The sequence below is a fragment of the Sus scrofa genome, chromosome 12 (genome assembly GCF_054392235.1).
Source record: "Sus scrofa isolate SSC_HxYL_T2T_F1_AM1 chromosome 12, Sscrofa_HxYL_maternal_Yorkshire_Landrace_v2.0, whole genome shotgun sequence".
Lineage (NCBI taxonomy): Eukaryota > Metazoa > Chordata > Mammalia > Artiodactyla > Suidae > Sus > Sus scrofa.
This window is the reverse complement of record NC_139394.1, coordinates 42,635,973-42,661,108: the sequence shown is the minus strand read 5'-3', so window position 1 is coordinate 42,661,108 and position 25,136 is coordinate 42,635,973. Positions and strand designations below refer to the sequence as shown.

General features: G+C 54.4%; 1 long non-coding RNA gene across 1 annotated transcript in view; it reads right to left on the bottom strand.

Moving 5' to 3' along the window:
- Positions 1 to 15,388, bottom strand: part of LOC110255902 (uncharacterized) — a 156,642-nt gene extending 141,254 nt beyond the window's left edge. Inside the window, exons 1-2 of the long non-coding RNA XR_014821353.1 lie at positions 15,264 to 15,388; positions 6,395 to 6,491 (exon numbers count right to left, since the gene is read on the bottom strand). This is a non-coding gene — a long non-coding RNA (uncharacterized LOC110255902). The remainder of the gene's footprint in view (positions 1 to 6,394; positions 6,492 to 15,263) is intronic.
- Positions 15,389 to 25,136: the final 9,748 nt, after the last annotated feature.

Sequence of the window (25,136 nt, the reverse complement as noted above, 5' to 3'; positions counted from 1 at the left end):
CCTCCTGTAATGGGGAGCTCACCTCTGACCCCAGGAAATACTTCCTAGAAATAAGGGGCATCCAGGATGTGCATCTTTTGGTAAAACACTTATCTATCTAAATATATAAAAATACATACATAAGTATGTGTATATATATGCCTAATAAGCACAGATAAGCTCTCTCTGGAAGGCTCTGTGATAAAACAAGCAATAATGGTTGCCTCCAAGCAGGGGGCGCGAGGGGTCAGGTGCAAGGGTGAGTAAAAGATTTACTCCCTCTTCTCACCCACTTGTCCTTTGGAATTTGGTACTTTGTGCGTGCATTACCCAGTACAAGCAGGTAGGTTACTTTTGAAAAAGCAGACCTAGTTCTTACCTGCTCCTTGGCTGGCATGGGGGTGAGGGATGTGGGGGGCGCTGCACTCCACCCACCAGCTCAGATGCTGCCCAGAGGAGACTGAAAGCTTTGGAAGCAAAGGTCTGAGCCTCAATCCTCCCCCCTCCGCCAGCACTCATGGTGAGACTGGCAAACTCCTTAATGTCTCTGAACCACCATGTTAGAATAATGTCTGCCCCACTGGATTGCTGGGAGGGTTGAGTAAGGCAGCATCTGGCTTAGCAGAGGGGCTTCATGATGTTTGCTGTTATTAATTTGCACATGGGAGTTTCTGGCATGGCTCAGCGGAAACGAATCTGACTTGTACCCATGAGGACGCAGGTTCCATCTCTGGCCTCACTCAGTGGCTTAAGGATCCAGTGTGGCCATGAGCTGTGGTGTAGGTCACAGAATGCAGCTTGATCTGGTGTGGCTGTGGCATAGGCCAGCAGCTGCAGCTCCAATTCAACCCCTAGCCTGGGAACTTCCATGTGCTACAAGTGTGGCCCTAAAAAAGACCAAAAAAAAAAAAAAATTTTTTTTCGCACATGTTCACCTTTCAATACACCAAGCATTTTCCTCTTCAATTCTCATGATGCTGTGGCATGTGTCTAACCCCATTTTACAGATGAGCAGTGGCGGCTCAGTCACTGGCCCATTCGGAAGTGTCATCAAGCCAAGAACCAGGCTTCCTGATGCCTGTGGTGCCCTTGCTTTGTGGCCAGGCTGCCTCTGGGTCTGGGATCTTTGTGAAGCATCTTAAATTTTCCTTTGAGGACCCTGGACATGACTCTGGTCCTCTCCCTTCCGCTCACACCTCCGCTGCTCAAAAAGGTTCTTTCTCTCTCTCTCTCCTTTTTTTTTTTTTTTTGCTTTTTAGGGCCTCACCCATGCCATATGGAAGTTCCCAGGCTGGGGGTCAAATCGGAGCTGCAGCTGTCAGCCTATACCCCAGCCACAGCCATGTGGATCCCCAACCCACTGAGAGAGGCCAGGTGTTGAACCTGCATCCTCATGGATCCTTGTCGGATTCGTTGCTGATGCACCACAGTGGGAACTCCCAAAGTATCTCTTTCTTGAGTCCTTATCCTGGAACATGGGGCATTTTGAGGAGGAGAGTGGGAGGGGAAGGGGCAGAGCTGTCCCCACAGAAAGGTGGGGTCCCTGGGACTAGTCTGGGAGAGAGAAGGAGGAAAGACCAGCGAACTTGATGGTCTCAGGGCTGTATGAAGATGTCACCACAAGAGGCCGGCACAGGGCAGGCAGCTGTAATTAAGACCTTGATTGGAGGTCAGTGTGGGCAGAGAAGGCAGCTCCCAGGCCTCAGGCCCCACCCACACACTGGAGGGCAGAGAGTCCCTCAGCCCGTAAGGAATCAGCAGGCAGGCTCGCTGTCCCACAGGGACATGCTTGTGGGGTTACCCCCCTAAAATCCATCTCACTCCCAGGCTCCAATGGATTCAGCCCACATCCGTCATGCTTAATAGCGCCTGGCACAGACACCTGCTAAGTACGTGTGGCGTGGACGAGTGGCACCCCATAGCCCATGCCATCCATCCCCTAGCATCTGCACACTGCTGCCTCCATCACCCACCCATCTCGACCCTCCTGGTGTTGGGAAGTTCTGGCTCAAGTCTATCCCCCACCCTGTCTGCAGTAGCCTCCCCCTTGCCCCTGGGCGGTAAATGGAGCGTCAGGGCAGGGGTGTGGGTGATATTTATAAGGAGCCACAGCAGAGTTACTGCAGCCCCCTCAGCTCCCCATGTGGAGGAGAAAATCACCGCCGTAAATTTTCCCCACGGCGCCCCTCCCAGCTCCTCCTCCCAGATTCCAGCCCCTTAGCTCATGATTTACAGGCAGAGAGAAGCCGAAGCTGCCTCTGCAGGATGGAAGCGGGTACCTGCAGCCCAGGCAGGGCAGACAGCCTCATTCCAGGCCAAGGCAGGGACCCCTGCCACCCAGCAACACCCTCCCACTCAGGCATGGCTCTTCTGCCTTCCAGCCGGGGTCCCCGTCAACCTGCCCACTTCCCACCAGGCTGGGAAGCCAGGAAGCATCGGCTCGCACAGAGGCTCATTTCACAGCGGCCCTCTGTCACCTCTACTTTTCCATCTGTCCAATGGGGCTACTGGGGGATCACTTGGAAGGGGGCAGGGCTCCCGTCAGGGCCCCACTAGATCTGAGGGGAAAAACACAGCATTTCTTTCTTTTTTTCACCTTTTAGGGCCATACCTGCAGCAGATGGAGGTCCCCAGGCTATGGGGTCAAATCGGAGCTACAGCTGCCAGCCACAGCCACAGCCACAGGCACACAGGATCTGAGCCACGTCTGCAACCTACACCATAGCTCACGGCACCAGATCCTTAACCCACTGAGCGAGGCCAGGGATTGATCCCGAGTCCTCATGGATTCTAGTGAGATTCATTTCCGCTGAGCCACAGTGGGAACTCCCAGCATTCATTATTTTTTTGTTCACTCACTTATTCTCTCACTCAAAGCCAGGGCTCCGACTGCACAGAAAGGAAACCGAAGGGTGTCCGAGGGAATGGAGTGGGGCTCTTGGGCTCCTTTTCTGGCCTGGGCCTCGCCCCACTGGGTGGCGATGTGGAAGGAGCACTGCACGGCGAGTCCAGACGTCCAGATTCTAGCCCCTGCCTTGCCAGTAGCTCCCAGGTTCCCTCGGGTCAGTGGCCCGCTCCGGGTATCCGTTCCTCCCTCTGTATAACAGGAGCCTGGGCCAAGGGGCACCCCCACTGCCTCCCACCCTGGAGTCTACCTCCTGTCCTGGGACAGCACTCACCATCTCCCTCAGTGACCCGTATGCCCCCGAGTCCTGTTATGCCTCCTGCCCCTCCCCCATTCTGGTGGCAGGCTGAGAACAGGCTGCTGCCTGGGCCCTTTTGTAAGGCCGCTTCTGTGCCCCCCTCATCCCCCAGGGCTGTCCCCGAGGCAGAGGCCCCCTCTCGCCCCAGCCTGAGGGCACAGGCACTTGGAAGCCCCCCTCCAGGAGAACTTCTCTTTGCAGCTCTCAAAGTCACCCAGACACCAAAGCCACCATCCGGGACTTATGTCCACCCACCATCCAGGGAGAGCTGCCCAGACAGACTGCATTTCCCACAGCTCTAGCAGGAACCTGGGAGCCAGGGAGCTTCCAAGAGGTCAAGTTGGTGGGTCTCCACTGCCCACTCCCAGCAGCAGGCAGACCCTGGGGCAGGCAACCCCCACCCCCATCAGGGCCCCAGGGAGCAGGAAGAGGAGTAGGGAGATGGGGAGGGTGGGGGGACGCGGAGAAGGGACAGCCATATCACGGCCGTTTCCATAAATGCTTCATGGGCTGAAAGCAGCCGATTTGGCTGCTGGGCCCTGGGCAGCGCTCAGGCTCCGTTTATAAACAACTTCATAGTCAGGCACCAACAAGGACGCCACGTTTACCGAGCCAAGTCCTGTTCTAAGAACTTTACCCAGAACAGCTCATTTCATCATCACAACCACCCTAAGAAGCCCGTGCTGCTCTTAACCCCAACTCACAGGTAGGAAATGAAGTTCAAAGGGAGTGACCCGCCTGACGGAGCAAAGAGACGGGCATCAGGATCACAGCCCCGGGGTCTGGCTTGGAGGCACTCGCCACCCTGAAGACTGGAGGGGGCACCTCTGCGCTCCGCCTCTCTTTGGAAACAGAGGCCCGGAGACAGGAGGAAAATCCCCTCAAATCACATAGCAAGACGGAAGCAATCTCGTGGTCAACCTGGTCTCCCGAGGGCCTGCCCTGAGCTCTCGTCCACATCCAGCCAATCCTGCTGAGGCCCCGGGGCAGAGCAGCCCTCAGCACCCAGAGCAGGAAGGGCCTGCCCTCCGCCTCTGCACCACCCTCCCGGGGGAGGAGAAGCCTTGGACCTGGACGGGGCTGCTGCACGGTGGTGGGTCAGCCCTTTCCCAAAACACAAATCCCACGGCTCAGATCCTCAAAAACCAAGTGCGGCCTTTTTTACCTTGATATCAGCCTGAGTTCTTAGGCTTCGGTTTTGTTGGCCTGAAACGCAGCTCAGCTGTGGGTGAAACGGTGCATCGGCCCTGAGACTGCACGTGGGACGCAGAAGGGGCCCGCCTTCCCTGGGGAGTGGCACCGGTGCCAGGACAGGGGAGCCCAACCCAGCTGAACCCAGCTCTGAGTCGCTTTTCGGCTGCAGTTTTTCCTTCAAGGCCTCGACTCCCCCAGAGCAGGATCTGTGTTTTGCCATTGGAGTTGGGGGGTGGGGGGCGCAAGGCAGATGTCTCCCCTGTCTCACTGGGGGTTCTCCCAGGATGGGAGCTGTGTCCTCTCCATCAGATTGAGGGCTTGCCCAGGCCAGAGCCCTTATTCGACGGGTTGGTCCCCGAACACAACCATGGGACACCCCCCCACCATCCAAATAGCAACTCCCTGAGGACAACGCCATCTCCCCCATCGGACAAAGTAGGGCCTGTATCCCCCTCCAGCCAGCCCGCATCCTGGGCCCGACCCAGGCTACACTCTCTGGCACAAGGCACATTTCTCCCAGAACGAACTTTTGGATGACAGAAAAACACCCCTATCCCTCCTGCCCCTACCCCAGGGAGCCAAGCCAGAGAGGCCGCTGCGAGGGGCCACTGGGGGCCTGTTCCAGGCCAGCGGGGCCCAGCCAGGCCCAGAGGCTCCTCTCCCTGCCTGCCACCCCCACTGGGCAGCCCGGCGCCCCCTGACCCCGTGGCCTTCCATCATGGGAGATCTATAGCATTTACAATCCCAAAACAAAAGGCCGGCGAGCTGAGGACAGAATTCATCTTCCCAGCTGACAAGCCCCGTTAATTAACGACTTGGAAATCGATGACGAGAAGGGACAGGCGGCAAATGACACCTCATCGTGGCCAGGAGGAGGAAGAAAATGTCCGGGGACCGGCGGACACGCACCGCAGGGCTGGCGGGGCGCCTGGGAGAGCCACCACACCCATCTGTCACTGTCACTTCAAACGCAGTCGACGACCCCCCCACACACACACACTCCAGCCCAGACATTCTCATTTCCTCCTGAGGCAGACCCTCCAGGAAAAGGGGGGAGAGCGACGTGCCCAGCGAATGGACGGCAAGAACTCATGGAGCACCTACTGGGTGCCAGATGCTGTGCTGCAGGCTTTTCATTCACGACAACCTCCGCCCGCCGCTGTGAGGGCTGGATTTTATGAGGCCCGTTTGGGGCGTGAGAACATTAAGGGCCGGAGGAAGGTCAACCTAAGGCTCGGGTTGTGTTTTCAACTGTCTGTTAAACGGTTGATGAAACCCCCTCTTGGATCTAAAGAGGCACCTCGGAGAAAAGCGCTCAGGATTTGAGGGCCAAAGATCTGAAACGGAGGCCAGCCGGCATCCCCACTGCCTGTGCGGTTATCAGACAAGGTGCTGAACTGCTCTGAGCCTCAGTTTCCTCCCCTGAAACAGAGGGCGCAGAGCCCCCAGCCTGCTCAGCGGAGAGGGGGCTCCCTAAGCCTCAGGATGAGTTCAGGATGCACGAAGGCCTGCACTCGGGGAAGGGGTCAGACTTCACTGTCTCATCGTCAGGCCTGTTGGTCAACCCCCCGCCCCGCGCCCCAGATCTGGGACATGACAGAAATGGGGGGAAAGGGTAAAAGAGCCAAGACTGTGCCAGAGATGGGAAGGCTTGGCAGCCCGAAGGGTGGCCATCGAAGAGGCAAGGACAATGGGAAGCAGGTCCCCTGGTGTCCACCTGGGAGGGGGCGAATTTGTCTGAAGAAGGAACTCAGAGTACCTGCCTTGGGAGGTTGTTGTCAAGCTGAGACCCACGCTAGAAGGACTCGTGTATAGCAAGGGCCACACAAATGTCACATGGTGTGGATGTCCCCCCACTCCCTCTCTACGCCCGCATGTGTGGAGATGAGGTGCAGAGAGGACAGTAAAGCAGTCGGAGTGTCCACCTGCTCTGGGGCCCCAGGCTGAGGGCCCAGGGGAGGAGCATGGCTCCTGCTCTTGGAGAAAACCCCTGACCATGGATTTAAACCCTCCCTTACCTTCTGCCATGAGGAGCTCACTGTTGAGGCAAGGACAGGGTTTTCGGCGAGCCCAGAGGAGGCTGTGGAGTCCTGCCCGGAGGAGGTGCGGGCTGGGCTGGAAGAAGAGAGGAGGACGTCATCGTGGAGGAATGTGACGGAAGGAGCCCAGCCCAGCGCGGGCACACAGCCGACACCTCTCCTTTGCCCCTCTGCCCAGCCCAGATCTCAGCAGAGTCCCGGCGGTGCCCGGGGAGCATGGACGTCCCTTGCGGCTGCTGGGGGCATGAGGATGGAGAGACTGGTGGGTGGAGGGGTGCGGGGGCCACACACGAGTGGGTCCAGAACGCCGCACCACACAGGAGAGCCTCCCCTTCCTTCTCTGTAAAACGGGACCAGATGCCAAAGGAGAGACACAAACGGCGAATGAGGACATGAAAAGATGCTCCACATCGTTAGTCATTCGGGAAACGGAGAGACCATTTCACGCCACTAAGATGGCTATAGCCGACTGAAAAAGAAACAGAAAATAGGAGTTCCCATTCTGGCTCAGTGGGTGAAGGACCTGGCGTAGTCTCTGTGAGGATGTGGGTTCGATCCCTGGCCTCACTCAAAGGCTTAAGGATCTGGTGTTGTCATGATCTGTGGAGTAGGTCGCAGATGCGGCTCGGATCCCCTGTGGCTGTGGCTGTGGTGTAGGCCGGCAGCTGTAGCTCTGATTGGACCCCTAGCCTGGGAACTTCATATGTGGCAGGTGTGGCCATAAAAGGGCCGGGGGGGTGGGGGGAGAAAGAGAAAGTAAATGTTGATGAGGATGTGGAGAAATTGAGACCTTTATGCACCGGTTATGGAAAATACCTTAGAGGGTCCTCAAAAATGAATCATCAAATTACCACATGACCCAGCAATTCCGCTCCTGGTTGCACGTCCAAAAGAACTGAAAACTGAGCCACAGATACTAATACTCCAAAGTTCACAGCAGCATTATTCAGATAAATGGACAGATAATGGATAAACAAACTTTGGTATGGACAGATAATGGGTTACCATTCAGCCGCAAAAAGCCTGTTAGGCAATAGGCCAGAATATGGATAAACCCTGCAGACATTCTGCTAAGTCAAAGAAACTGGGCACAAAAGGGCAATGATTAGATGATTCCACCTGGAGGGACCATCTGAGACAGGCAAAGTCAGAGAGACAAAGTAGAAGTTCCTGTCGTGGTTCAGCGGTAACAAACCCAACCAGTATCCATGAGGACACGGGTTCGATCCCTGGCCTTGCTCAGTGGGTTAAGGATCTGCCGTTGCCGTGAACTGTGGTGTAGGTCGAAGAGGCGGCTTGGATCTGGCATTGCTGTGGCTGTGGTATAGGCCAGCAGCGGCAGCTCTGATTTGACCCCTAGCTTGGGAACTTCCATATGCCACAGGTGCGGCCCTAAAAAAAAATTTTTTTAAGGTAGATTAGAGGTTATCAGGGCTGCAGGGAGGCGGGGAAATGGGAGGTCACTGCTTAATGGGTACAGAGTTTCTGTCCGGGGTGTTGGAAAAGTTTTGGAAATAGTGGTAAGGGCTATACAACACTGTGAATGTAATTAATGCCACCGAATTGTGCAATTAGAAAAGGACTAAAATGGCACCTTTTATGGGGTATATGTTTTACCATAACTTCAAAGACATTTCTTTTAATCTGACAGGAAAACAAATGGGGCCAAGACCCTGTTTGGCAGGAGCTCTGCTCTCGCTCTCTTTTGGGGGACCCTCTGGGATCAGAGAGCTCTCTGCTCTGTAGGTGATCTGAATCATGGATGGGAGACCAATGGTACTGACCCCCCCTTCCTCCTTTCCAAATGTCCCCAGGTCTGCACCCCCCACCCCCCGCCCCCACTGCCCCCTCCTCCCGCCCACACTATGGGGGCAAGTGGGCCCGGCCTGGGCCAGCCTGGGCCTCCTCTGAGAGCAGATGGCTTCCCTTGCCTCCTCTCTTCCCACCCCCAACCCCCCCTAAAAGAAGAGACCTTTCCAGAATACGTCATCTCACCGGAGCTGTAAATGTCGAATTTAAATTCATACTTTGTACCACCTTTGATTTCAAAGCGGATTACACCTCCGCGGCGAAAGGCGGCCACAGCGCGGGGCCTGAGCAGGCCTCCTGGGCCTCTGCTGGGCCCCGAAGCATTGTTAACTCCTTCCAACTCATTAGGTCTAATCCTGGTGGCGCTGAGTAAGGGACCCTGGGCCGCACCCGGCACCCGGGGACCATATGTGCCCATTGTATCCCGCAGCCGCTAATCCAACGCTGTCCTGGGCACCAGGCCACTGGAAAGCGGCTCTGGTTCCCCCCCGTGCCGGGCCAGGCCCCTGGCCCTTGATGGGGGGCAGTCAGGGCAGCTCTGCTCTAACCCCCCCACCCCACCTCGAGCCCTTGGGAGTGTGATCCGCAGGGAGCACAGCCTGGGGAGGAACAAGGGCAAGTCTCAGAGAGAAAAACAGACACCAAGCTGTCCGGCTCTGCTTCCATCCCCCGATGCACACTCAGAGGTACACGTATTCACACACTCACTCTGCATCACACTCATGCTACACGTCTGTGTGCTCACGACACCCAGCAGCACACCTGTGCACCACTCAGGACCCCAGACACAACCACTCTTGTGCACACGCATGCACCCATGCCCATGCTCACCACGGCCAGCCCCCAGTGGTACCCCCGTGCGCCTGGGCAACCCACACACACCCCTCACACGCGGGCATGTCCACACCCATGTACTCTCGATACCCCAATCACTCACATATACCCACCCATGAACATGTACCCACCCACTCGCCTGCACCTGCCCCGCTCTGCAGAACTTTCCAGGCTTGTTTTAAAAAAAAAAAGAGCCCCTAGTATTTTCCCTCTGCCCTTTCCGAAGCCTGAGATGTGAGTGCTGGCAGAGGCTTTAAAGGGAATTGAGTCCATCCATCTCACTTACAGGTGGACAGACGGGGGCACAGTGACAGGTCTGCAGGCAGGATGGAAGCCTGTGGGGGGGGAGCTGGCCGAGCCCAAAGCAGCACTGCACACCCCCCACCCCAGCCATCACGGGCTGACTTGGGGAACCTCTCATAATACCTGGGAGCCCCTGCTCCCTCATCTAACTAAAAAGAAAAAGGTGTAAGAAGACCTGCCCTGCAGGACTGTTGTCAGGATAAAATGACACACTCTGTCCAAGCGCTTGGTGAAAAGAGCCCCACGTGTGTGTCGCCCAGGACGCAGCAGTAAATGCGAAAACCAGAACACAGAGCTTTGGACTCTGCCCAGGCACTCTACTCTCCACAACTTTTCAGGAGAGAGGGGGTGCCAGCCCAGGCCTGGGGGTTCAGGAGGAAGATGCTGAACAGCTGCCAGCGGCGCTAGTCCTGGCGCCGGGCTGCGGGCTCAGGCCACTCCCACGTGGTGACCTGAGTCTCCAGAGAAACCAGGTTCTTCCCATGAGGATAGTTCAGTAGGCCTGCCTAGCTACTAACCGCTCCCCAGGCCCAGACTCCAAACCTCCAGAACGCATGGCCTGGAGAGCTCCCCAAACACAGGCTGGTGGAGGAGATGGGCAGAGGCGAATGTATCCCCAAGGAGGGGACATAGACTTGTACAGCACTTGAGGCCAACCACAGGCAGAGGCACAGCACCAGCTGACCGCCTGCCACCTGTCCACACTTAGGGGTGCAGAGGGAGAGAGTGGAGGGTAGGGCTGGGAGGAGGCTGGTTCTATTTCACCTGATAGATTTCACAGGCCAAGAAACATGCTCGTGTGGCAGTCGGCTCCTACCTTCCATGAACCGATTAGACACATCCCCTTCCAGGTCCTGGTTCAGGGACGCCACGTGCAGAGCTTGAAACCCCCTACGGTGGGAGTACTCACCCCAAGGAAACTAAGTTGGGACTTTTTCCCAGGGAGCCACTTGATAGCCCTTCACCACCAGCTCCTCCCCAGACACGTTCCCTGCTCCCACTGGGAACCTTATGCCCTCTGAGCCCCTTAAACCCACGTCCCTTAGGTCCCCGAATTCCACACCTGCCGATGCCTCACCTCTACTTCTGAGCCTCCGTTTTCTCAACCTCCAAACCAGGGGACGCATAGCACCTGGGGCAGGGCTGTGGGCACTTCAGGGCACACTCAGGTCCTATTTAACTGCAGATCCCAATTATCCATCGGAGGCGGGGCTTGAGAGTCTGCAGCTCTGACAAGCCCCCAGGTGATGCTGCTGATGGTCCGAGGGCCCTCCACTTCGAGGAAGAGGGGCTTATTTCTTTTCTTTTTAGGGCTGCACCCTCGGCATATGGAGGTTCCTAGGCTAGGGGTCCAATCAGAGCTACAGCTGCGACCTACACCACAGCCACAGCAATGTAGGATCCTTAACCCACTGATCGAGGCCAGGGATGGAACCTGCATCCTCATGGATCCTAATCGGGTTCGTTAACTGCTGAGCCATGAAGGGAACTCCCAGGGGCTTATTTGTTAACAGCTAGTTAGCGGCAGGCACAGGTGTGGCGGCTGCCTTGGCTCTTTGACCACTGGTCTGAGGGCTCTCCTCAGCCTCAGGGTGGGGGCTGAGGACGTGTCATCTCTCTTTGAAAGCTCCTCTCTGACCTCAAACAGGGATTCTCAAACAAAAGTTAGAAAAACAAAAACTCAGCTGAAAAGACTCACCACCTTCATCCCTGATGCCTCCTTCCAGGAGGCTGCCATTCTCCCTCATTGCACCCTCTCTCTTGCCCATGACCAGCTGGCCACAACCTTCATCAGAAACACCCCCTGCTCCTTCTCTGACCCCATCACGGGATCCAGCCCTCTCTGGCTTGAGCGGCAGCTTGAGCCCACCCGGCCTTGAGAGGGACCCCACTCTCTTGAAGCCCCAAGGCTGTGGTCTGCCAGGGCTCTGCCCAGCCTTGGCCCTCCTCTCTCTCAAACCGGTCCTCTGCTTTAGGCCAGCCGGGCCATGTCCCAACACGGGCCACCTGGCTGAGAATTTGCTCACGTGATCTCAAGCTCTCTCTGCTCCTTCAGGGACAGACCTGCCCTGCCCCCCTTTCTCTGAACACCCTCCTTTGGCTCTTATACCTGCATCACCCAAAGGGGGCTCTATTCCATCCCTCCACTAGACCAAGGGCTTTTCCCAGGACAGGGACTCAGTTGCCCCCATCAGACTCGGGGATCCCCCAAGGACAGCGGCTGTGACTCCACCATCAGACTGGAGAACTCTCCCAGGACAGAGTCCACCTTCCTCATCGGATCAGGGAGCCCTCCCGCCAGAGCCTTGTCTCCCACTCCACCCCCATCAGCCCAAGGGGTCCTTTGGCAGAAACTATGTCTCCTCCATCAACCTGGCAGAGGTAACACCGTGTTTGCTGTTCCTCCTGCAGCTCTGTCCATGGGACTTGGGCCTCCTCTGGTGGGGCTTGGCTGAATGCCGCCCCCCTTCCCCTGCCCATCTAGGCACCCTGGAGCCCACCCTTTTCAGCTGTGGCTCTCCTGGTCCTAGCTGGACAGGAGGGGAGAGAGAGAGGTCATGGAAATCACTGGGGGAAAGGGGGCCCCACCCAGGGCAAGGTCAGCTTGGAGCCCTGCCTCCATCACGGGCTCCTGGACCCTCAGCACCTGTGCACACTGCTGTCTCCTGATCCAGAATGCCAAGGGGGCCCAGGCCTCCCAGAGCCACAAAGCCACTTGTTAATTAATTGCAGTAATTAGCAGACATGAGACTGGACATCTGGACCCTCTCTCGGGTGAATGTGGACCCTCGGCACACTCCGGACAGTTGCCCAGCAGGGACGCCATCTCGTCTCTGGACCTCGGCTCCCACCCTTCACAGACGCAGAGCCGCCAACACACTGTGACCCCCGCAAAGGGAGAAGCAGCCACATCAGGCCAGGGTCAGGGAGCCCTAAGCTGAATCCCCACCAAAGACCAGCTCCCCACCCATCCTCTCCAGGGTGAGGAAGGGAGGGCAGAGGTGCCCAGGGCTGGAAGGAGGCCCTGCCGCGTGGGGGGGGGTGTGGCGCAACTGTGCCCCTCCCTCCTCCTGCCCCCGTGCATCCCCCAGCGGCCCATTTCCCATTTAGCGCCCTTCATCCTCAACCCAGGGACACTCACTTCCTCTCCATTTGAATGCTCCTCTAATGTAATGTTTCTAAGACAAAAGCAAAACTATGAGGATCCATCACTCCCACCAGCCATTCAATCATTTGTTCACGCAATCACTCATTCATATACGCTCGATGGAGCACAGACTCTGAGCCAGGCACTGAGGCTGCAGCTGGAACCACAAAGTGGTAAATACGTATAGTGGAGTAGTATTCAGTCATAAAAAAGAGAGATTCTGATCCTTGCTCGGACATAGGTGGCCCTTGAAAGCGAACGGGCTGAGTAAAATCAGCCAGGCACAGAAGGACAAATATTGAAAAGGATTCCACATATATGAGGTATAGGCTAACTCGGAGACAGCAAGTAGAAGGGTTACCAGGGTTTGGGGAGAGGAGGGGAGGAGGAGATAGCATTTAAGGGGTATGGAGTGGATGTTGGCATGATGAAAAAGTCTAGGATGTAGGATCCATCGCAAGTGTAGCAAATATCACTGAATTGTCCATTTACAACTGACTTAAATAGGAACTATTTCTATGTCTGGCCTATGGTAAAACCACAAAGCAAAGTCCTTACCCTCATGGAACTTAGATTCTAATGGAAGGACAGAGCAAGAAACAAAACAAGTAAAAACATATGGGGGAGTTCCCGTTGTGGCTCCGCAGTATCGAACCTGACTAGGATCCATAAGGATGCGGGTTCGATCCCTGACCTTGCTCAGTGGGTTAAGGATCCGGTGTTGCCATGAGCTGTGGTGTAGGTGGCAGATGCAGCTTGGATCCCACACTGCTGTGGCTGTGGTGTGGCCGGCAGCTGTAGCTCTGATTGGACCCCTAGCCTGGGAATTTCCATACCCTGTGGGTGCGGCCCTAAAAGCACTACATATATATATGACAAGTGCTATGGAGAGAGATTAAGTCAGAGAGGGAAGAGGGAGTGCCAGGGTAGGGCTGCAGTATTTATTAGGGGGTCGAGAGGGGTCTCTGCAGGTAAGGCATGCAGGGGGCGAGGGAGGCTCTGGATGCCGAGAGGGACAGACAAAGGCCCTGAAGTGGGAGTGGGTCTGGGGAAGGGACAGGGCAGTGGAGGGAGCAGAGATGGGGGCCGGAGAGAGGGCAAAGAGGTGCCTGGGGGGTCTGATAGGGCCGTGCACAGCTGCAGTGCACGTCACACACTTAGCACACGTCCAGGAGGACCTGCCGCGCCCAGCATCTCCCAGGCATCGCCCCATCTCTCACGTCCCTCTAAGATCAGCCCGCTCTGTATCTCCCCCCACAGGTACCTGGACACCCTCCTGAATCTCTGCCCCCGCCCCCAGCCTCACCGCCACCGCAGACACTCAGGTGGACGTCCAGCTCCCACCTACACGGCCCCCAGCCCAGGCCCAGGCCCTTCCACTATCTTTGCCCCCACTTCCCAGATGAGTACATCAGGGCTCAGGCAAACGGACGGGCTCCAGCTCCTTGACCTGAGATGTCTTAATTCAGCTTCGGTACCAGGAGGGAGGCTTGAGTTTCAAGCCCAGAAAACTGTATCTTGAAGCTACAGAAGGAAACCTGCATGTGTGCCTGCGTGTGCAGACACATGTGTGTGTGTCTTCCCAAGCGAGGTTCACACTCTGGAAGAAACACCTGCCATGGCCCTCGGGAGGCAGAAGAGAATGTGATAGGAGGAGGAAAGAAAACCACCAGTTCACGTCCCACCCGCCCCCGACCCCCCCAAGCCTGTGGCTCCCACCCTTGATCCGCTACAGTCAACCATCACCCCAGCAGCCAGAGGGACCCCATCAAGCCTAAGTCAGACCGGGTCCTTCCCCTGCACAAACTCAAAGGCTCCCCACTTCCTGCAGGGCCAGAGACTTCCAAGGACCCACCAGAGCCACCCTATCTGTCTCCAGTGCCCTCCCCTCCCCCCGCACCCCCCTATTCCCTGACTCCCCTCACCTCCTTGCCCCTCCGCCAATGCCCCAGGCCCTGCCCTGCCTCAGGGCTTTTGCACTAGCTGTTCTCCCTGCCCCAAGTCTCTTCCCCCAGAAATCTGCATGGCTCACCTAGGCCAGGGCTCTGCTTAGCGGCCACCTCCTCTGGGAAGCCTTCCTTGATGAGCCTACTAGAAACTGACCCCCATCCCACAAGCCCCTCCACGCCCCCTTTTCTCTTCCACTCTCCACCTGTCTCTCCTCTGTCTCCTTCCCCTGGGATGTGAGCTTCTGGAGGCCAATCCGTCTTTGTCCCCAGGGCTTAGCACAGTACCTGCACCTCGTCAAATGGTCAAATGAATCAACTGACCAGAAACGACAGTGGGCATGAAACTCCCAGGGAAGGGGCATGGAGAAGGGGAAATTGGCCTCTGTCTTAGCCTTTCTGTGAGCTGAGCACGTCACACCCAGGAGACAGATGCTCAGCGTGGTGAAGTAACTTCCCTGGGGTCACACAGCTTAGAAAAGGTTGGGGCGGGGAGGGGAGGTGTCTCTGCTCCCACCCTGTCTGCTTTACCCTGTGCTGCCTCTAAAACGTCAGCATCTTCACCTCCTGGATAAGGTACCCCCCCCCAACACTGCCCGCAGCTTGTTCCACCAAATGCTATTTCCCACAGTCCCTCCCTCCCCACCTCAGGCAACAATCCCGCTCCCCCCCCCGCCCCCATCGACATCATTCCCACCGGGGAGTCCCGGTCTGAAAAATCCTGGCCCCGGGTTCTGGGTTCTATTACCAAGGACCCAGGTGACCTCGAGCAAGGTCCTGCCCTCCCTCCCCCCGCCCCCACACTTACTTTCTCCTTGGTCAGCGCCAGAGCTGCGTTAGAAGATGTCGAGGTCCCTTGGGCCTGCTTTGAGACAGGATAACCCCCCCACACACACGCGCCCCTCTCCACGCTCCCACGCGAGCGCCTGCCCTGCAGAGCGCAGCGCACCTGCGCACGTCTGCGTTCCTGGGGGCGGGGCTGGGAAGCGAATGAAGTGAACACACCTGAAAACCACAAGCTTCGAGAGGAAGGCTGCAGCTGGGATCAGGTCCAGGGACCCCCTCCTAGAGGAGGGGGCCGGGGAGGAGCTGCTAAGGACAGAGCTGGGGGCAGGAAGGCCCCAGCTTGGGCGGGACAAGGAGTGTGGCCTTAGGGCCGGTTCAGACGGCAACCGTTGCAGGATGATGGTCGCCACTGTTACTGAGCACGTGCTGTGTATCCTGTACCGCGCCAAGCGCGTCACACACATGAATCCAATTTCAGCCTCCCAGCAATCCTGGGAAGTCGGTCTATTCCTGGCCCCGTTTTATTTTATTTTTGTCTTTTGGGGCCACACCCCTGGCAGCATATGGAGGTTCCCAGGCGAGGGGTCGAATTGGAGTTGTAGCCGCCAGCCTATGCCACAGCCATAAGCAATGCAGGATCCCAGCTGTGTCTGCGACCTACACCACAGCTCACGACAATGCTGGATCCTTAACCCACTGAACAGGGCTGGGGTTCAAACCTGCATCCTCGTGGATGCTAGTCAGATTTGTTTCCGCTGAGCCATGACGGGAACTCCCTGGCCCCATTTTAGAGGTGAGAACACTGAGGCTCAGGAAGGCAAAATGACCTGTCCACGATCATGTGGCGGGAAAGAGGCAGAGTCAGGATTAGAACTCAGTTCTTTCTGACTCCAAAGCCCAGGCTCTGCTTTGCACCAGGATGGGCACCAGCCACCCCACCTCTCCCAGAATGCCCCAGTTCCCTCAGTCTCATATTTAGGCTCATCGATTGATTATTGACAGATGCATTTGTGGTCTGGCTCTGGGGCCTCTCAGTCAGGCCCTGGGCAAGGACAGGAATGCGGGTGGAGGTGCAGGTCCCCCAACCCCAGGAAAGGCCCTCTGGCTGCCCTCACCCCAGCCTGCCTGCTTCTGGCATCCAGCACCACCAGCTCAACCCACCTTCCCTCCTCCCCTGGATTTAAAGGCACAGTGACAATTAATCACCCGATGACGGGGAGGGCAGGATGCAGAGGAGTTAATTAATTAGGGAAATTTCTCCCGGCCCTTTGAAGGTGAAATGTGTGGGGAGGGGACAGGGCCAGGGACAGTTATTATTCAAGCTGAACAAGCTGACTCTGAGAGAAGACTTCAGAACAGCTCCGGGGGGCTTTAGCACGGGGTAGGCTGCTTTTATCCCTTCCTCCCCCCAGAAAAGGGGGCTTTTACCAGGCTAGCTCTGGGCAGACCAAGACCACCCTCCTCAGCACAGCTCTAGGCCTCCAGCCCCCAGGGCAGGGTCTCCCTACTTTGCCAATGGGCCTCTAGGAACCACGAAGAGTAAGGCAAAGCTGTTGCCTGCACACCCTCACCAAATAAAAGCAGCCAGTGATACTGTATGTGCCAAAAAAAACCCAACCTGGCAATGACCTGGGTATTGGTTGTACAGCTCCAGTGCCTCAGACACTCAGATGACCCAGAGGGGACTCCATCAGGCCAGTCCAGGCTCAGGGAGGGACATCAGACAGAGGCTGAGCTGGTCTCAGGAGAGGGGGACAAGAAGGTCTGAAGCTCCCCTCCCCTCTGCCTCTGTGGCCTTGTGGGGTTGATTCTCCTGTGCTGGTTGGTGTTCCATGCTGGCTTCCAGGCTGGGTGGCTTGCCCTGCCCCAGGGTAGGGGCTTGTCCTAGGGAGTTCATTCTGCCCCACTGATGGAGCAGATGGGAAGTTGACTTGGCCATAAGATTAAGGGTAGCCGGAAACCCCTTCTTCCCAACCGCACACCAAATATCACTCTCTGCAGCATCAAGACTTGGAAGCTTGGAATTCCCATCATGGCTCAGCGGTGATGAAACTGACTAGTATCCATGAGGACATGGGTTTGATCCCTGGCCTTGCTCAGCAGGTTAAGGATCTGGTGTTGCTGTGAGCTGTGGTGTAGGTCACAGACGCAGCTGGGATCCCGCATTGATGTAGCTGTGGCATAGGCTGGCAGCTGCAACTCCAATTTAATCCCTAGCCTGGGAACTTCCATATGCTGGGGGCGCAGCCCTAAAAAGCAAAAAAAAAAAAAAAAAAAAAAAAAAAAGAGAGAGAAAGAAAGAAAGACTCGGAAGCTAGAGAGACAATGAGGTGAAAAAAGATGCTTATGACCTGGTCCCTACCTGGAAGGCCCCCATAGACCCTCTTACACCATTGACAGACAAGGCAAAGGTCTGAGCCAAAACATAGTAGACACAAAGCCCCATGGGGGCGCAAAGGGGGCCACCAATCAGAGTGACAGGGGCTCAGGAAAGACTCAAGGAGGTGCTGTCATCAGGGTGCACACCTGAAAGAGAGCCCACAGCTCAACACACCAAAGACTGGAGGTGGCAACCTGCAGTGAATTTGGAGAAGGACGAAATGGTGAGCGGGGTGGTCACAGTGTAGACAGGGGGGAGAAGGGAGGGGAGGGCTGGATGGTGAGCATCACAGTGTAGACAGGTGGGGGTATGGGAGGGCTGGAAATGAGTCCAGAGGATCAAGGTGGCCCTGGCAGCAGAGGGCCTTACTGCTGGGAGCTCACTGGGGGCTTCGAGGCAGGGCTGCCATGACTGGAGAGCCCTAGGCTTTGGGACAACACTCTGGCAGCTGAGGAGCAATGGGTCCCCTGGAGAGGGCGGGGCCCAATGGGAAACAGTGAGGAGGCAGGTTTCATGGTTTGGTTGGCTTCCGCCAGGAGATGGAGCACAGGGGAAGGGAGCTATGGGTTACTGGGCATCGCACTGGACGCTTTCCATTCACCCTCTCCCTTTGTCTTGGGATTTTTTTTTTTTTTTTTTTTTTTTTTTTTTTTTTTGCTTTTTAGGGCCAGACCCACAGTATGGAGGGTCCCAGGCTAGGGGTCGAATCAGAGCTACAGCTGCCAGCCGCAGCCACAGCCGCAGCCACAGCCACGCCAGATCCGAGCCGTGTCTGCGAACTACACCACAGCTCACGGCAACGCCAGATCCTTAACCCACTGAGCGAGGCCAGGGATGGAGCCCACATCCTCATGGATACTTGCCGGGTTCATTACCACTGAGCCACAACTCCCCATCTTGAGATTTTTATTATGCCCAGGATTTGGGAGCCGCTAGGGAGCTGATAAAGCTGAGCAGGTTCTGCATACCTGAGCAGGTGTCTTTTCTCAGTTCTCTCCCCTCCCCTGCCTGGTAGAAATCTCCTTGCCACCCAGCAGGAGGGTCAGGGGCCTGGGAACACTGCTTGCACCCAACCCAGGGACCCCCCCCCCCGACCCCGCCACGGAGAAATCATGAAAAGCAATACCATGCAGCCCACGCTGCCTCCCACCCACTCCCCCACCTCGCCCCCCTCCCATCATTTGTACGACAGGAAAAGAACCTAATCCCGAATCTGAAAAACTATGTGATGGAGGATTTACAGTATTAGAAGGCAAACAGTGGCAGGTGTAATTAGGAGAAAAATTTGTCATGCTCTCGACTTGGGAAAGAGAAGGGAAGGTCTGGCGTCACAATCTCCCTGGTGTTTACCCAGCGTGTGCACACACGCGAGGGAGCGGGCGCTGGCCACGGGCAGATTAATATTTGATGCAAGGAAGAGAAACGCATGCTGTTCATGTTTATTTAGGATATTGTGAAATACAGTGAAATTTGCAATTTTATTGGATTTGGGGGGACGGTGTTTTGGAGAAGTCTCAAGCTGCATGGCAGGACACGCACATCCCTCTGGAGCATAGAGGCACCAGCTTTGGTGATGAGCCCCCTGCCCCCCCTTCCCAAATCCAAACTTCTAGCTCCATTCCCCTCCTGAAAGGAGAGAGGACTGGCCCCAGGGGGATGGGAGGAATAAGAGAAATCTCAGCTGGGCCTCTTAATCTGGAGTTTAGTGGCATGTGGCTGGCACAGAGAGGCTATCTCTAGGGGCTTCTTGTCGATTACAGTAGGGCTGGAGGCCGTGGTTGGGCAGCTTTAGGCATTGGTGGCCCTGGCTTGCTTTGGGGAGGTGGCTGGGAGGGGTAGGGAGAAGGGGTAGAGGGAGATAAAGAACCATTCTTTTTGTATTCAAGAAACGGAGCAAAAAAATAAAAGGAGTTCCCAACGTGGCACAGCGGAAATGAATCTGACTAGGAACCATGAGGCTGCGGGTTCAATCCCTGGCCTCGCTCAGTGGGTTAAGGATCCGGTGTTGCCGTGAGCTGTGGTGTAGGTTGCAGACGTGGCTCAGCTCAGATCTGGCTGTGGCTGTGGCATAGGCCGGCAGCTGTAGCTCCAATTAGACCCCTAGCCTGGGAACCTCCATATGCTGTGAGTGTGGCCCTATAAAGCCAAAAAAAAAAAAAAGAGAGAGAAAGAAAGAAACTGGGTGACGGATAGAGCCTTAAAAGACACGAGTCAAACCTCCCTCCCCCAGTAAGGGTTCGCCTTTCCCATTTCCTTTCTCCATGTGGTCATCTAGCCCAGAGGAACTTGTTAACTCATCCCATTGCTGGACACCGCCCAGAGGAAACCTTTTTCTTGGAAGCAGTTTCCAAGGTTGGTGGCTGGCGAGGGGGAGGCAAGGATTAAGTCATATATGCTCTCTTTTGTGTGAAAATAAAATCTATAGGAGTTCCCGTTGTGATTCAGCAAGTTAAGAACCTAACATAGTGTCCATGAGGATGCAGGTTCAATCCCTGGCCTCGCTCAGTGGGTAAAGGATCTGGCATCACCGCAAGCTGAGCATAGGTCGCAGACACGGCTCAGGTTCAGCGTTGCTGTGGCTGTGGCAGAGGCCAGCAGCAGTAGCTTGGATTCAATCCCTAGCCCAGGATATTCCATATGCCGCAGGTGCAGCCCTAAAAAAATGAACAAATGAATGAATAAATAAATAAAATCTAGATTATATAAATAGATCTATTGATAGATATGCTTTATGCACAATTCATTTCTGGGGAAAAAAAACCCCACAAAAATGGGGAGTTATAATTTCTGGAGTGGGAAACTGGACAGCTCTGACCCTGGGGTGTCTGCGAAGAGAGGGGCCTACTTTTCACTCTATGCCTTTTGACCAATTGGAACTTTTCATCACAGGCACGTGGTACTTTTTGCTAATAAAAATACACTTTACTTTTAAAAAAGAGAATATTTTCTACTCAAAGAAGAGGCTGAGATAAAGAGAAAACTACTGTATGAAAAAGAAATAGGATGCGCTATAGGGGAGCAGATGAGATAAAAGAACAGGAAACTAAAAATGCAATAGTAGAATTCTCTCTCTCTCTCTCTTTCTCTCTCTCTCTCTCTCTCTCTCACACACACACACACACACACACATGCAAAAATCGCACTGATCGCTGTATTGAACCAAAGTCTGTCTCTGCAGACTTCCCGCCCCCTTTTCTAGTGTGCTAGTTCCAGCAACGAGGCCGCACAGAGTTCCCTTCCCTCTGCTGGTGGCCGCCTTTCCAGTATCTGAGGACAGAATGAGCTGCCACAAAAGACGTGTCTGGCACCTATAACCACCAGGGAGCTGGATCAAAGTGGATCCCGGCCCCACCGAAGCCTCTCCATGCCTCACCTCAAGGATGTGCTCCCAGGAAGCTGCTACCTCTGGTCCCCCCCGGAGGCTCATGCTCCTCTAGGCTGGGAGCTCAGAACCCGGCTGAGCCTTCTTCGGTTCGGGGCCATCTCTGCTGCTGCTTCACACCCTCTGACCTGGACAGAGGCCCTGCCTTCTTCAGCAACAAACTGGACATCTGGAGCTTGATGGCCTCAGAACTATCCAATGCCCACGTTTCAAAAATGGGCAAACTGAGGCAGGATGGAAGATGGGCCTGAGATGATGGAAACTAGATCTGCTTCTCCTCCCTCTGTGAGCTCTCTGGCAGTCCCATCAGGATGTACCCTTGGGCAAGGGCCCTGCAGGAAGCAGGAGAAAGGCAAGCCAGCCTGGTGTAGGAAGTGGCGCTGTTTCCAGTAGAGACGACCATGGAAGCCAAAGAGCTGGGCAAGCCAGCAGGTGTGAGGCTAACTCGGGCTTGTGCAGAAGACAGAGGCCAGGCAGGCATCAGCATGCAGCCACAAGGGGGGTAAGGTGGCTGTGATGAGGATGGCAGGGATCGGTGTGTGTGTGTGTGTGTATTTGTGAGTACAGGGAATATGGGTGCCTACAACCTCCAAGATGTGAGAGTGTGTGCGTGCGTGTGTGTGTGTGTGTATGTGTGTGTGTACTTGTGAGCCCTGGGGAATCTGGGTGCCTACAACCAAGGGGTGTGTGTGTGTGTGTGTGTGTGTGTGTGTGTTCATCTGCCATAGCCCTCAGCACACTGACTCGCCACCTTTGTTTACAAGGCTGCCCCTCCCCTGAGATATGAGACTTCATCTTTTTTTTTTTAAATCTCCATTTTCCCAGGGCCAAGTGCAGTCCATGGCTTAGAGTAGGTGCTCAATAAACGTTGCCTGGCCAGAACTGGATTGAACTGAATTCAGCCGAACTGGATTCAATTTTCCAGGTGAGACTCTCCACACACATATCTGTGCCAGGGAGGAAAGGGCGAGGTGCCACGTGGGCAGACACCCGGGGAGCTTCTGTGCCCTTGCATCTGGGGCAAGGCTCCGAGTTGGCACGTGGGTCCGTCTTGCATGTTGTGACCCTGCCCTGGCACAAGTGAACTCAAACCCCAAGGAGGGAACGGGCATTCACAAGTGTGTAAGTGTGTGCACGCGCCCTCCCAGGCTCGCAGAAAGCCCAGTGACTCCTGGCTGTAGTTGAGCCAGTTTTCTGCCCGGGAAACCTGGAGCAGCTCAAATTAGTATGAACAAGGCAGCGTTCAGTTAAAAGGAAGAGAGGTAGGAAGAGGTGAGAGGGCCCGTGAGTGCGATTTGATTTCTCAGTGAGAGGATAAAGTGATTTTTCCTACATAATTTTTGATGTAGAGGCTAAATTAGGCCGGAGGAGAGGGACAAAGCAACTTTGGCCCTCATTAGTATTCCAGCCGCGTTGGCCCAGCCACGGCAGTTATGTATTTTTGCAAGTATGCATATAATTTATTGTGGAGAACACAATTTACATGGTAGTCGATGCCTGTTTTATAGCCTCACAAATAGATGTATGAACTCAAGCATATAATGGCCCAACCAGCAGGCGCAAATACGTTCTAAATCTTCTAAATGTGCTTCACAAAAATGTAACTGAGGAATATAAAACAGATCAATTCTTGCATGTTATATATTGGTTTTTGATTTACAAATCTAATCTGGGACATTTCTTCAGAAATGAGGGGATTTTTTTTCCCCCCTCCTCCTCCTCTTCTCCCACCAACTTCTTCGTGCACAGACCTCGCCAGCTGGTCAGGTGCCCGCGGGCGCTGCCCCCTCCAGGATGTGGCCACACGCGTGCCCACGTGTGGCACACGCTCTTGCCCAGCTGCAGGTGCACTTGTAGGTGTGCTGGGAAACCGCAGTCCTTGGGTGGAAAGGGTGAAGTGGTCTTTGCTCCACCGGGGTGGCCTCCCCCTTCTGAAGCTGCAAATTTGGGCAGGAGGGCAGATACGTGGACCTGGGGTGTGGCATCTCGCAGGTCTGGCCCCTCTGGGCTCCTGCCTAAGTGGCCTATTTTCTCTGGGACTCAGACCAGCTTCATGACTGACCGGAGCAAAAAAAGGACACGGTGAAAGTCTCCGGCACAAAAATTGAACCAACATTCTCTGAGTTCCATCTTTCATTGGTATCTTATTGTAAACATTTTTATCAATTTATCTTCATGTATGTGGCTTTATTTCCAAAGCCCATTCCATCCATAGTTGAATGGACACATAGGCTGTGATATACTCGTAAGATGGAATACGACACAGCAAAGAAAAAGAACGAACTACTGCATGCAACAACATGGTTGAAGCTCACACATACATGATGTTAAATGCAAGAAGCCAGGCCCCAAAGAGGACATGACGTAGGATGGTTTGATTTATATGAAGGCCAAAGCATGAACCAAACCAGACTATAGTGTTTAGAGTGAGCAAAACTCTCAAGGAGAGCAAGGAAGTGCTTTCTGTAAACATCAGGTTGGTCCTTATCTTTGGGGAAGAGGGTTTGGGTGAGGGTGAGGGTACAGGCAGATGGCAGATGGCAGATGGCAATGTTCTGATTCTTGACTGGGCAGTGGTGCCGTGGGTGTTCCACTGATAATAAATTTGAGCTACGTCACTTCTTTTTGTATTCACTTTTGTGTACATGTCATGTTTTTCACAATGAAAACATTGACACTGGAGTTCCCATCATGACTCTGGTAACAAACCTGACTGGTATCCATGAAGATGCAGGTTCGATCCCTGGCCTCGCTCAGTGGGTTAAGGATCCGGCGTTGCTGTGAGCTGTGGTGTAGGTCTCAGACATGGCTAAGATCTGGCATTTCTATGGCTGCAGCTCCAACTTGACCCCTAGCCTGGGACCCTTTACATGCCGTGGGTGTGGCCCTAAAAAGCCCCCGCAAAAAAATTAATTTTAAAAAAATTGACAAAAACAGCCTCTAAGGGTTTATCATTAAAAGCAAATGCCCGTCCCCCTTCAGTTCCCTGAAGGTTGTGGCTTGTAAATATTTCTGGTTGTTCTCTTCATATCTCTAGAAATATTATGGAATTTCTTTGGATCTTCTGTATCAATGAAATTATAAAATCTTCATTTCTGTAAGGTCAGTAGTAATGCCTCCAATACCATTCCTGATTTTACTAATTTGAGACTTCTCTTTTTTTTTTCTCGGTCAGTCTAGCTAAGAGTTTGTCAATTTTGTTGATCTTTCAGAAGAGACTTTTGGTTTTGTTTATTTTCTCTGTTGTTTCTTTTTTATGCCTTACTTTTATCTCTGCTCTAATCTTAATTATGTTCTTCATTTTATTGGTTTTGGGTTAAGTTTAGTCTTCTTTTCCTAGACAGGTGGAAGGTTATTGATTCGAGAGCTTTCTTCTGTGTTTTACTGATTTGTTTTTGTGGGGTTTTTTTGTGTGTGTGTGACTTTTTTTTAAGGCCACACCTGAGGCATATGGAGGTTCCCAAGCTAGGGGGTCTAATCGGAGCTGTGGCCATCAGCCTGCACCACAACCACAGCAATGCGGGATCCGAGCCATGTCTGCGACCTACACCACAGCTCACGGCAATGCCGGATCCTCAACCCACTGAGTGAGGCCAGGGATCGAACCTTCAACCTCACAGTTCCTAGTCGGATTTGTTTCTGCTGCACCACGATGGGAACTCTTCTGTTTTAATGTAGGTGTTTACAGGTATAAATTTCCCTCTGAGTTAAGGATCCGGCGTTGCTGTGAGCTGTGGTATAGGTTGCAGATGCGGCTCAGATCCCGCATTGCTGTGGCTGTGGTGTAGGCCGGTGGCTCCAGCTCCGATTAGACCTCTAGCCTGGGAACCTCCATATGCTGAGGGTGCGGCCCAAGAAATGGCAAAAAAATAAATAAATAAATAAATAAATAAATAAAGACAAAAAAATAAATTTCCCTCTGAGCATTGCCTTTGCTGCATCTCATAAATTTTTGTATGAGGGTCTTTGTTTTCATTCACCTCAAAGGATTTTCTAATTTCTCTTGTGATTTCTTCTTTGACCCACTTGTCATTTAGGAGTGTGCTATTTAATCTCACACACATGTGATTTTTTTTCCCCAAAATTTCCTTCGATTCTTGATTTTTTTAAATTTCATTCTGCTGGCATCAGAG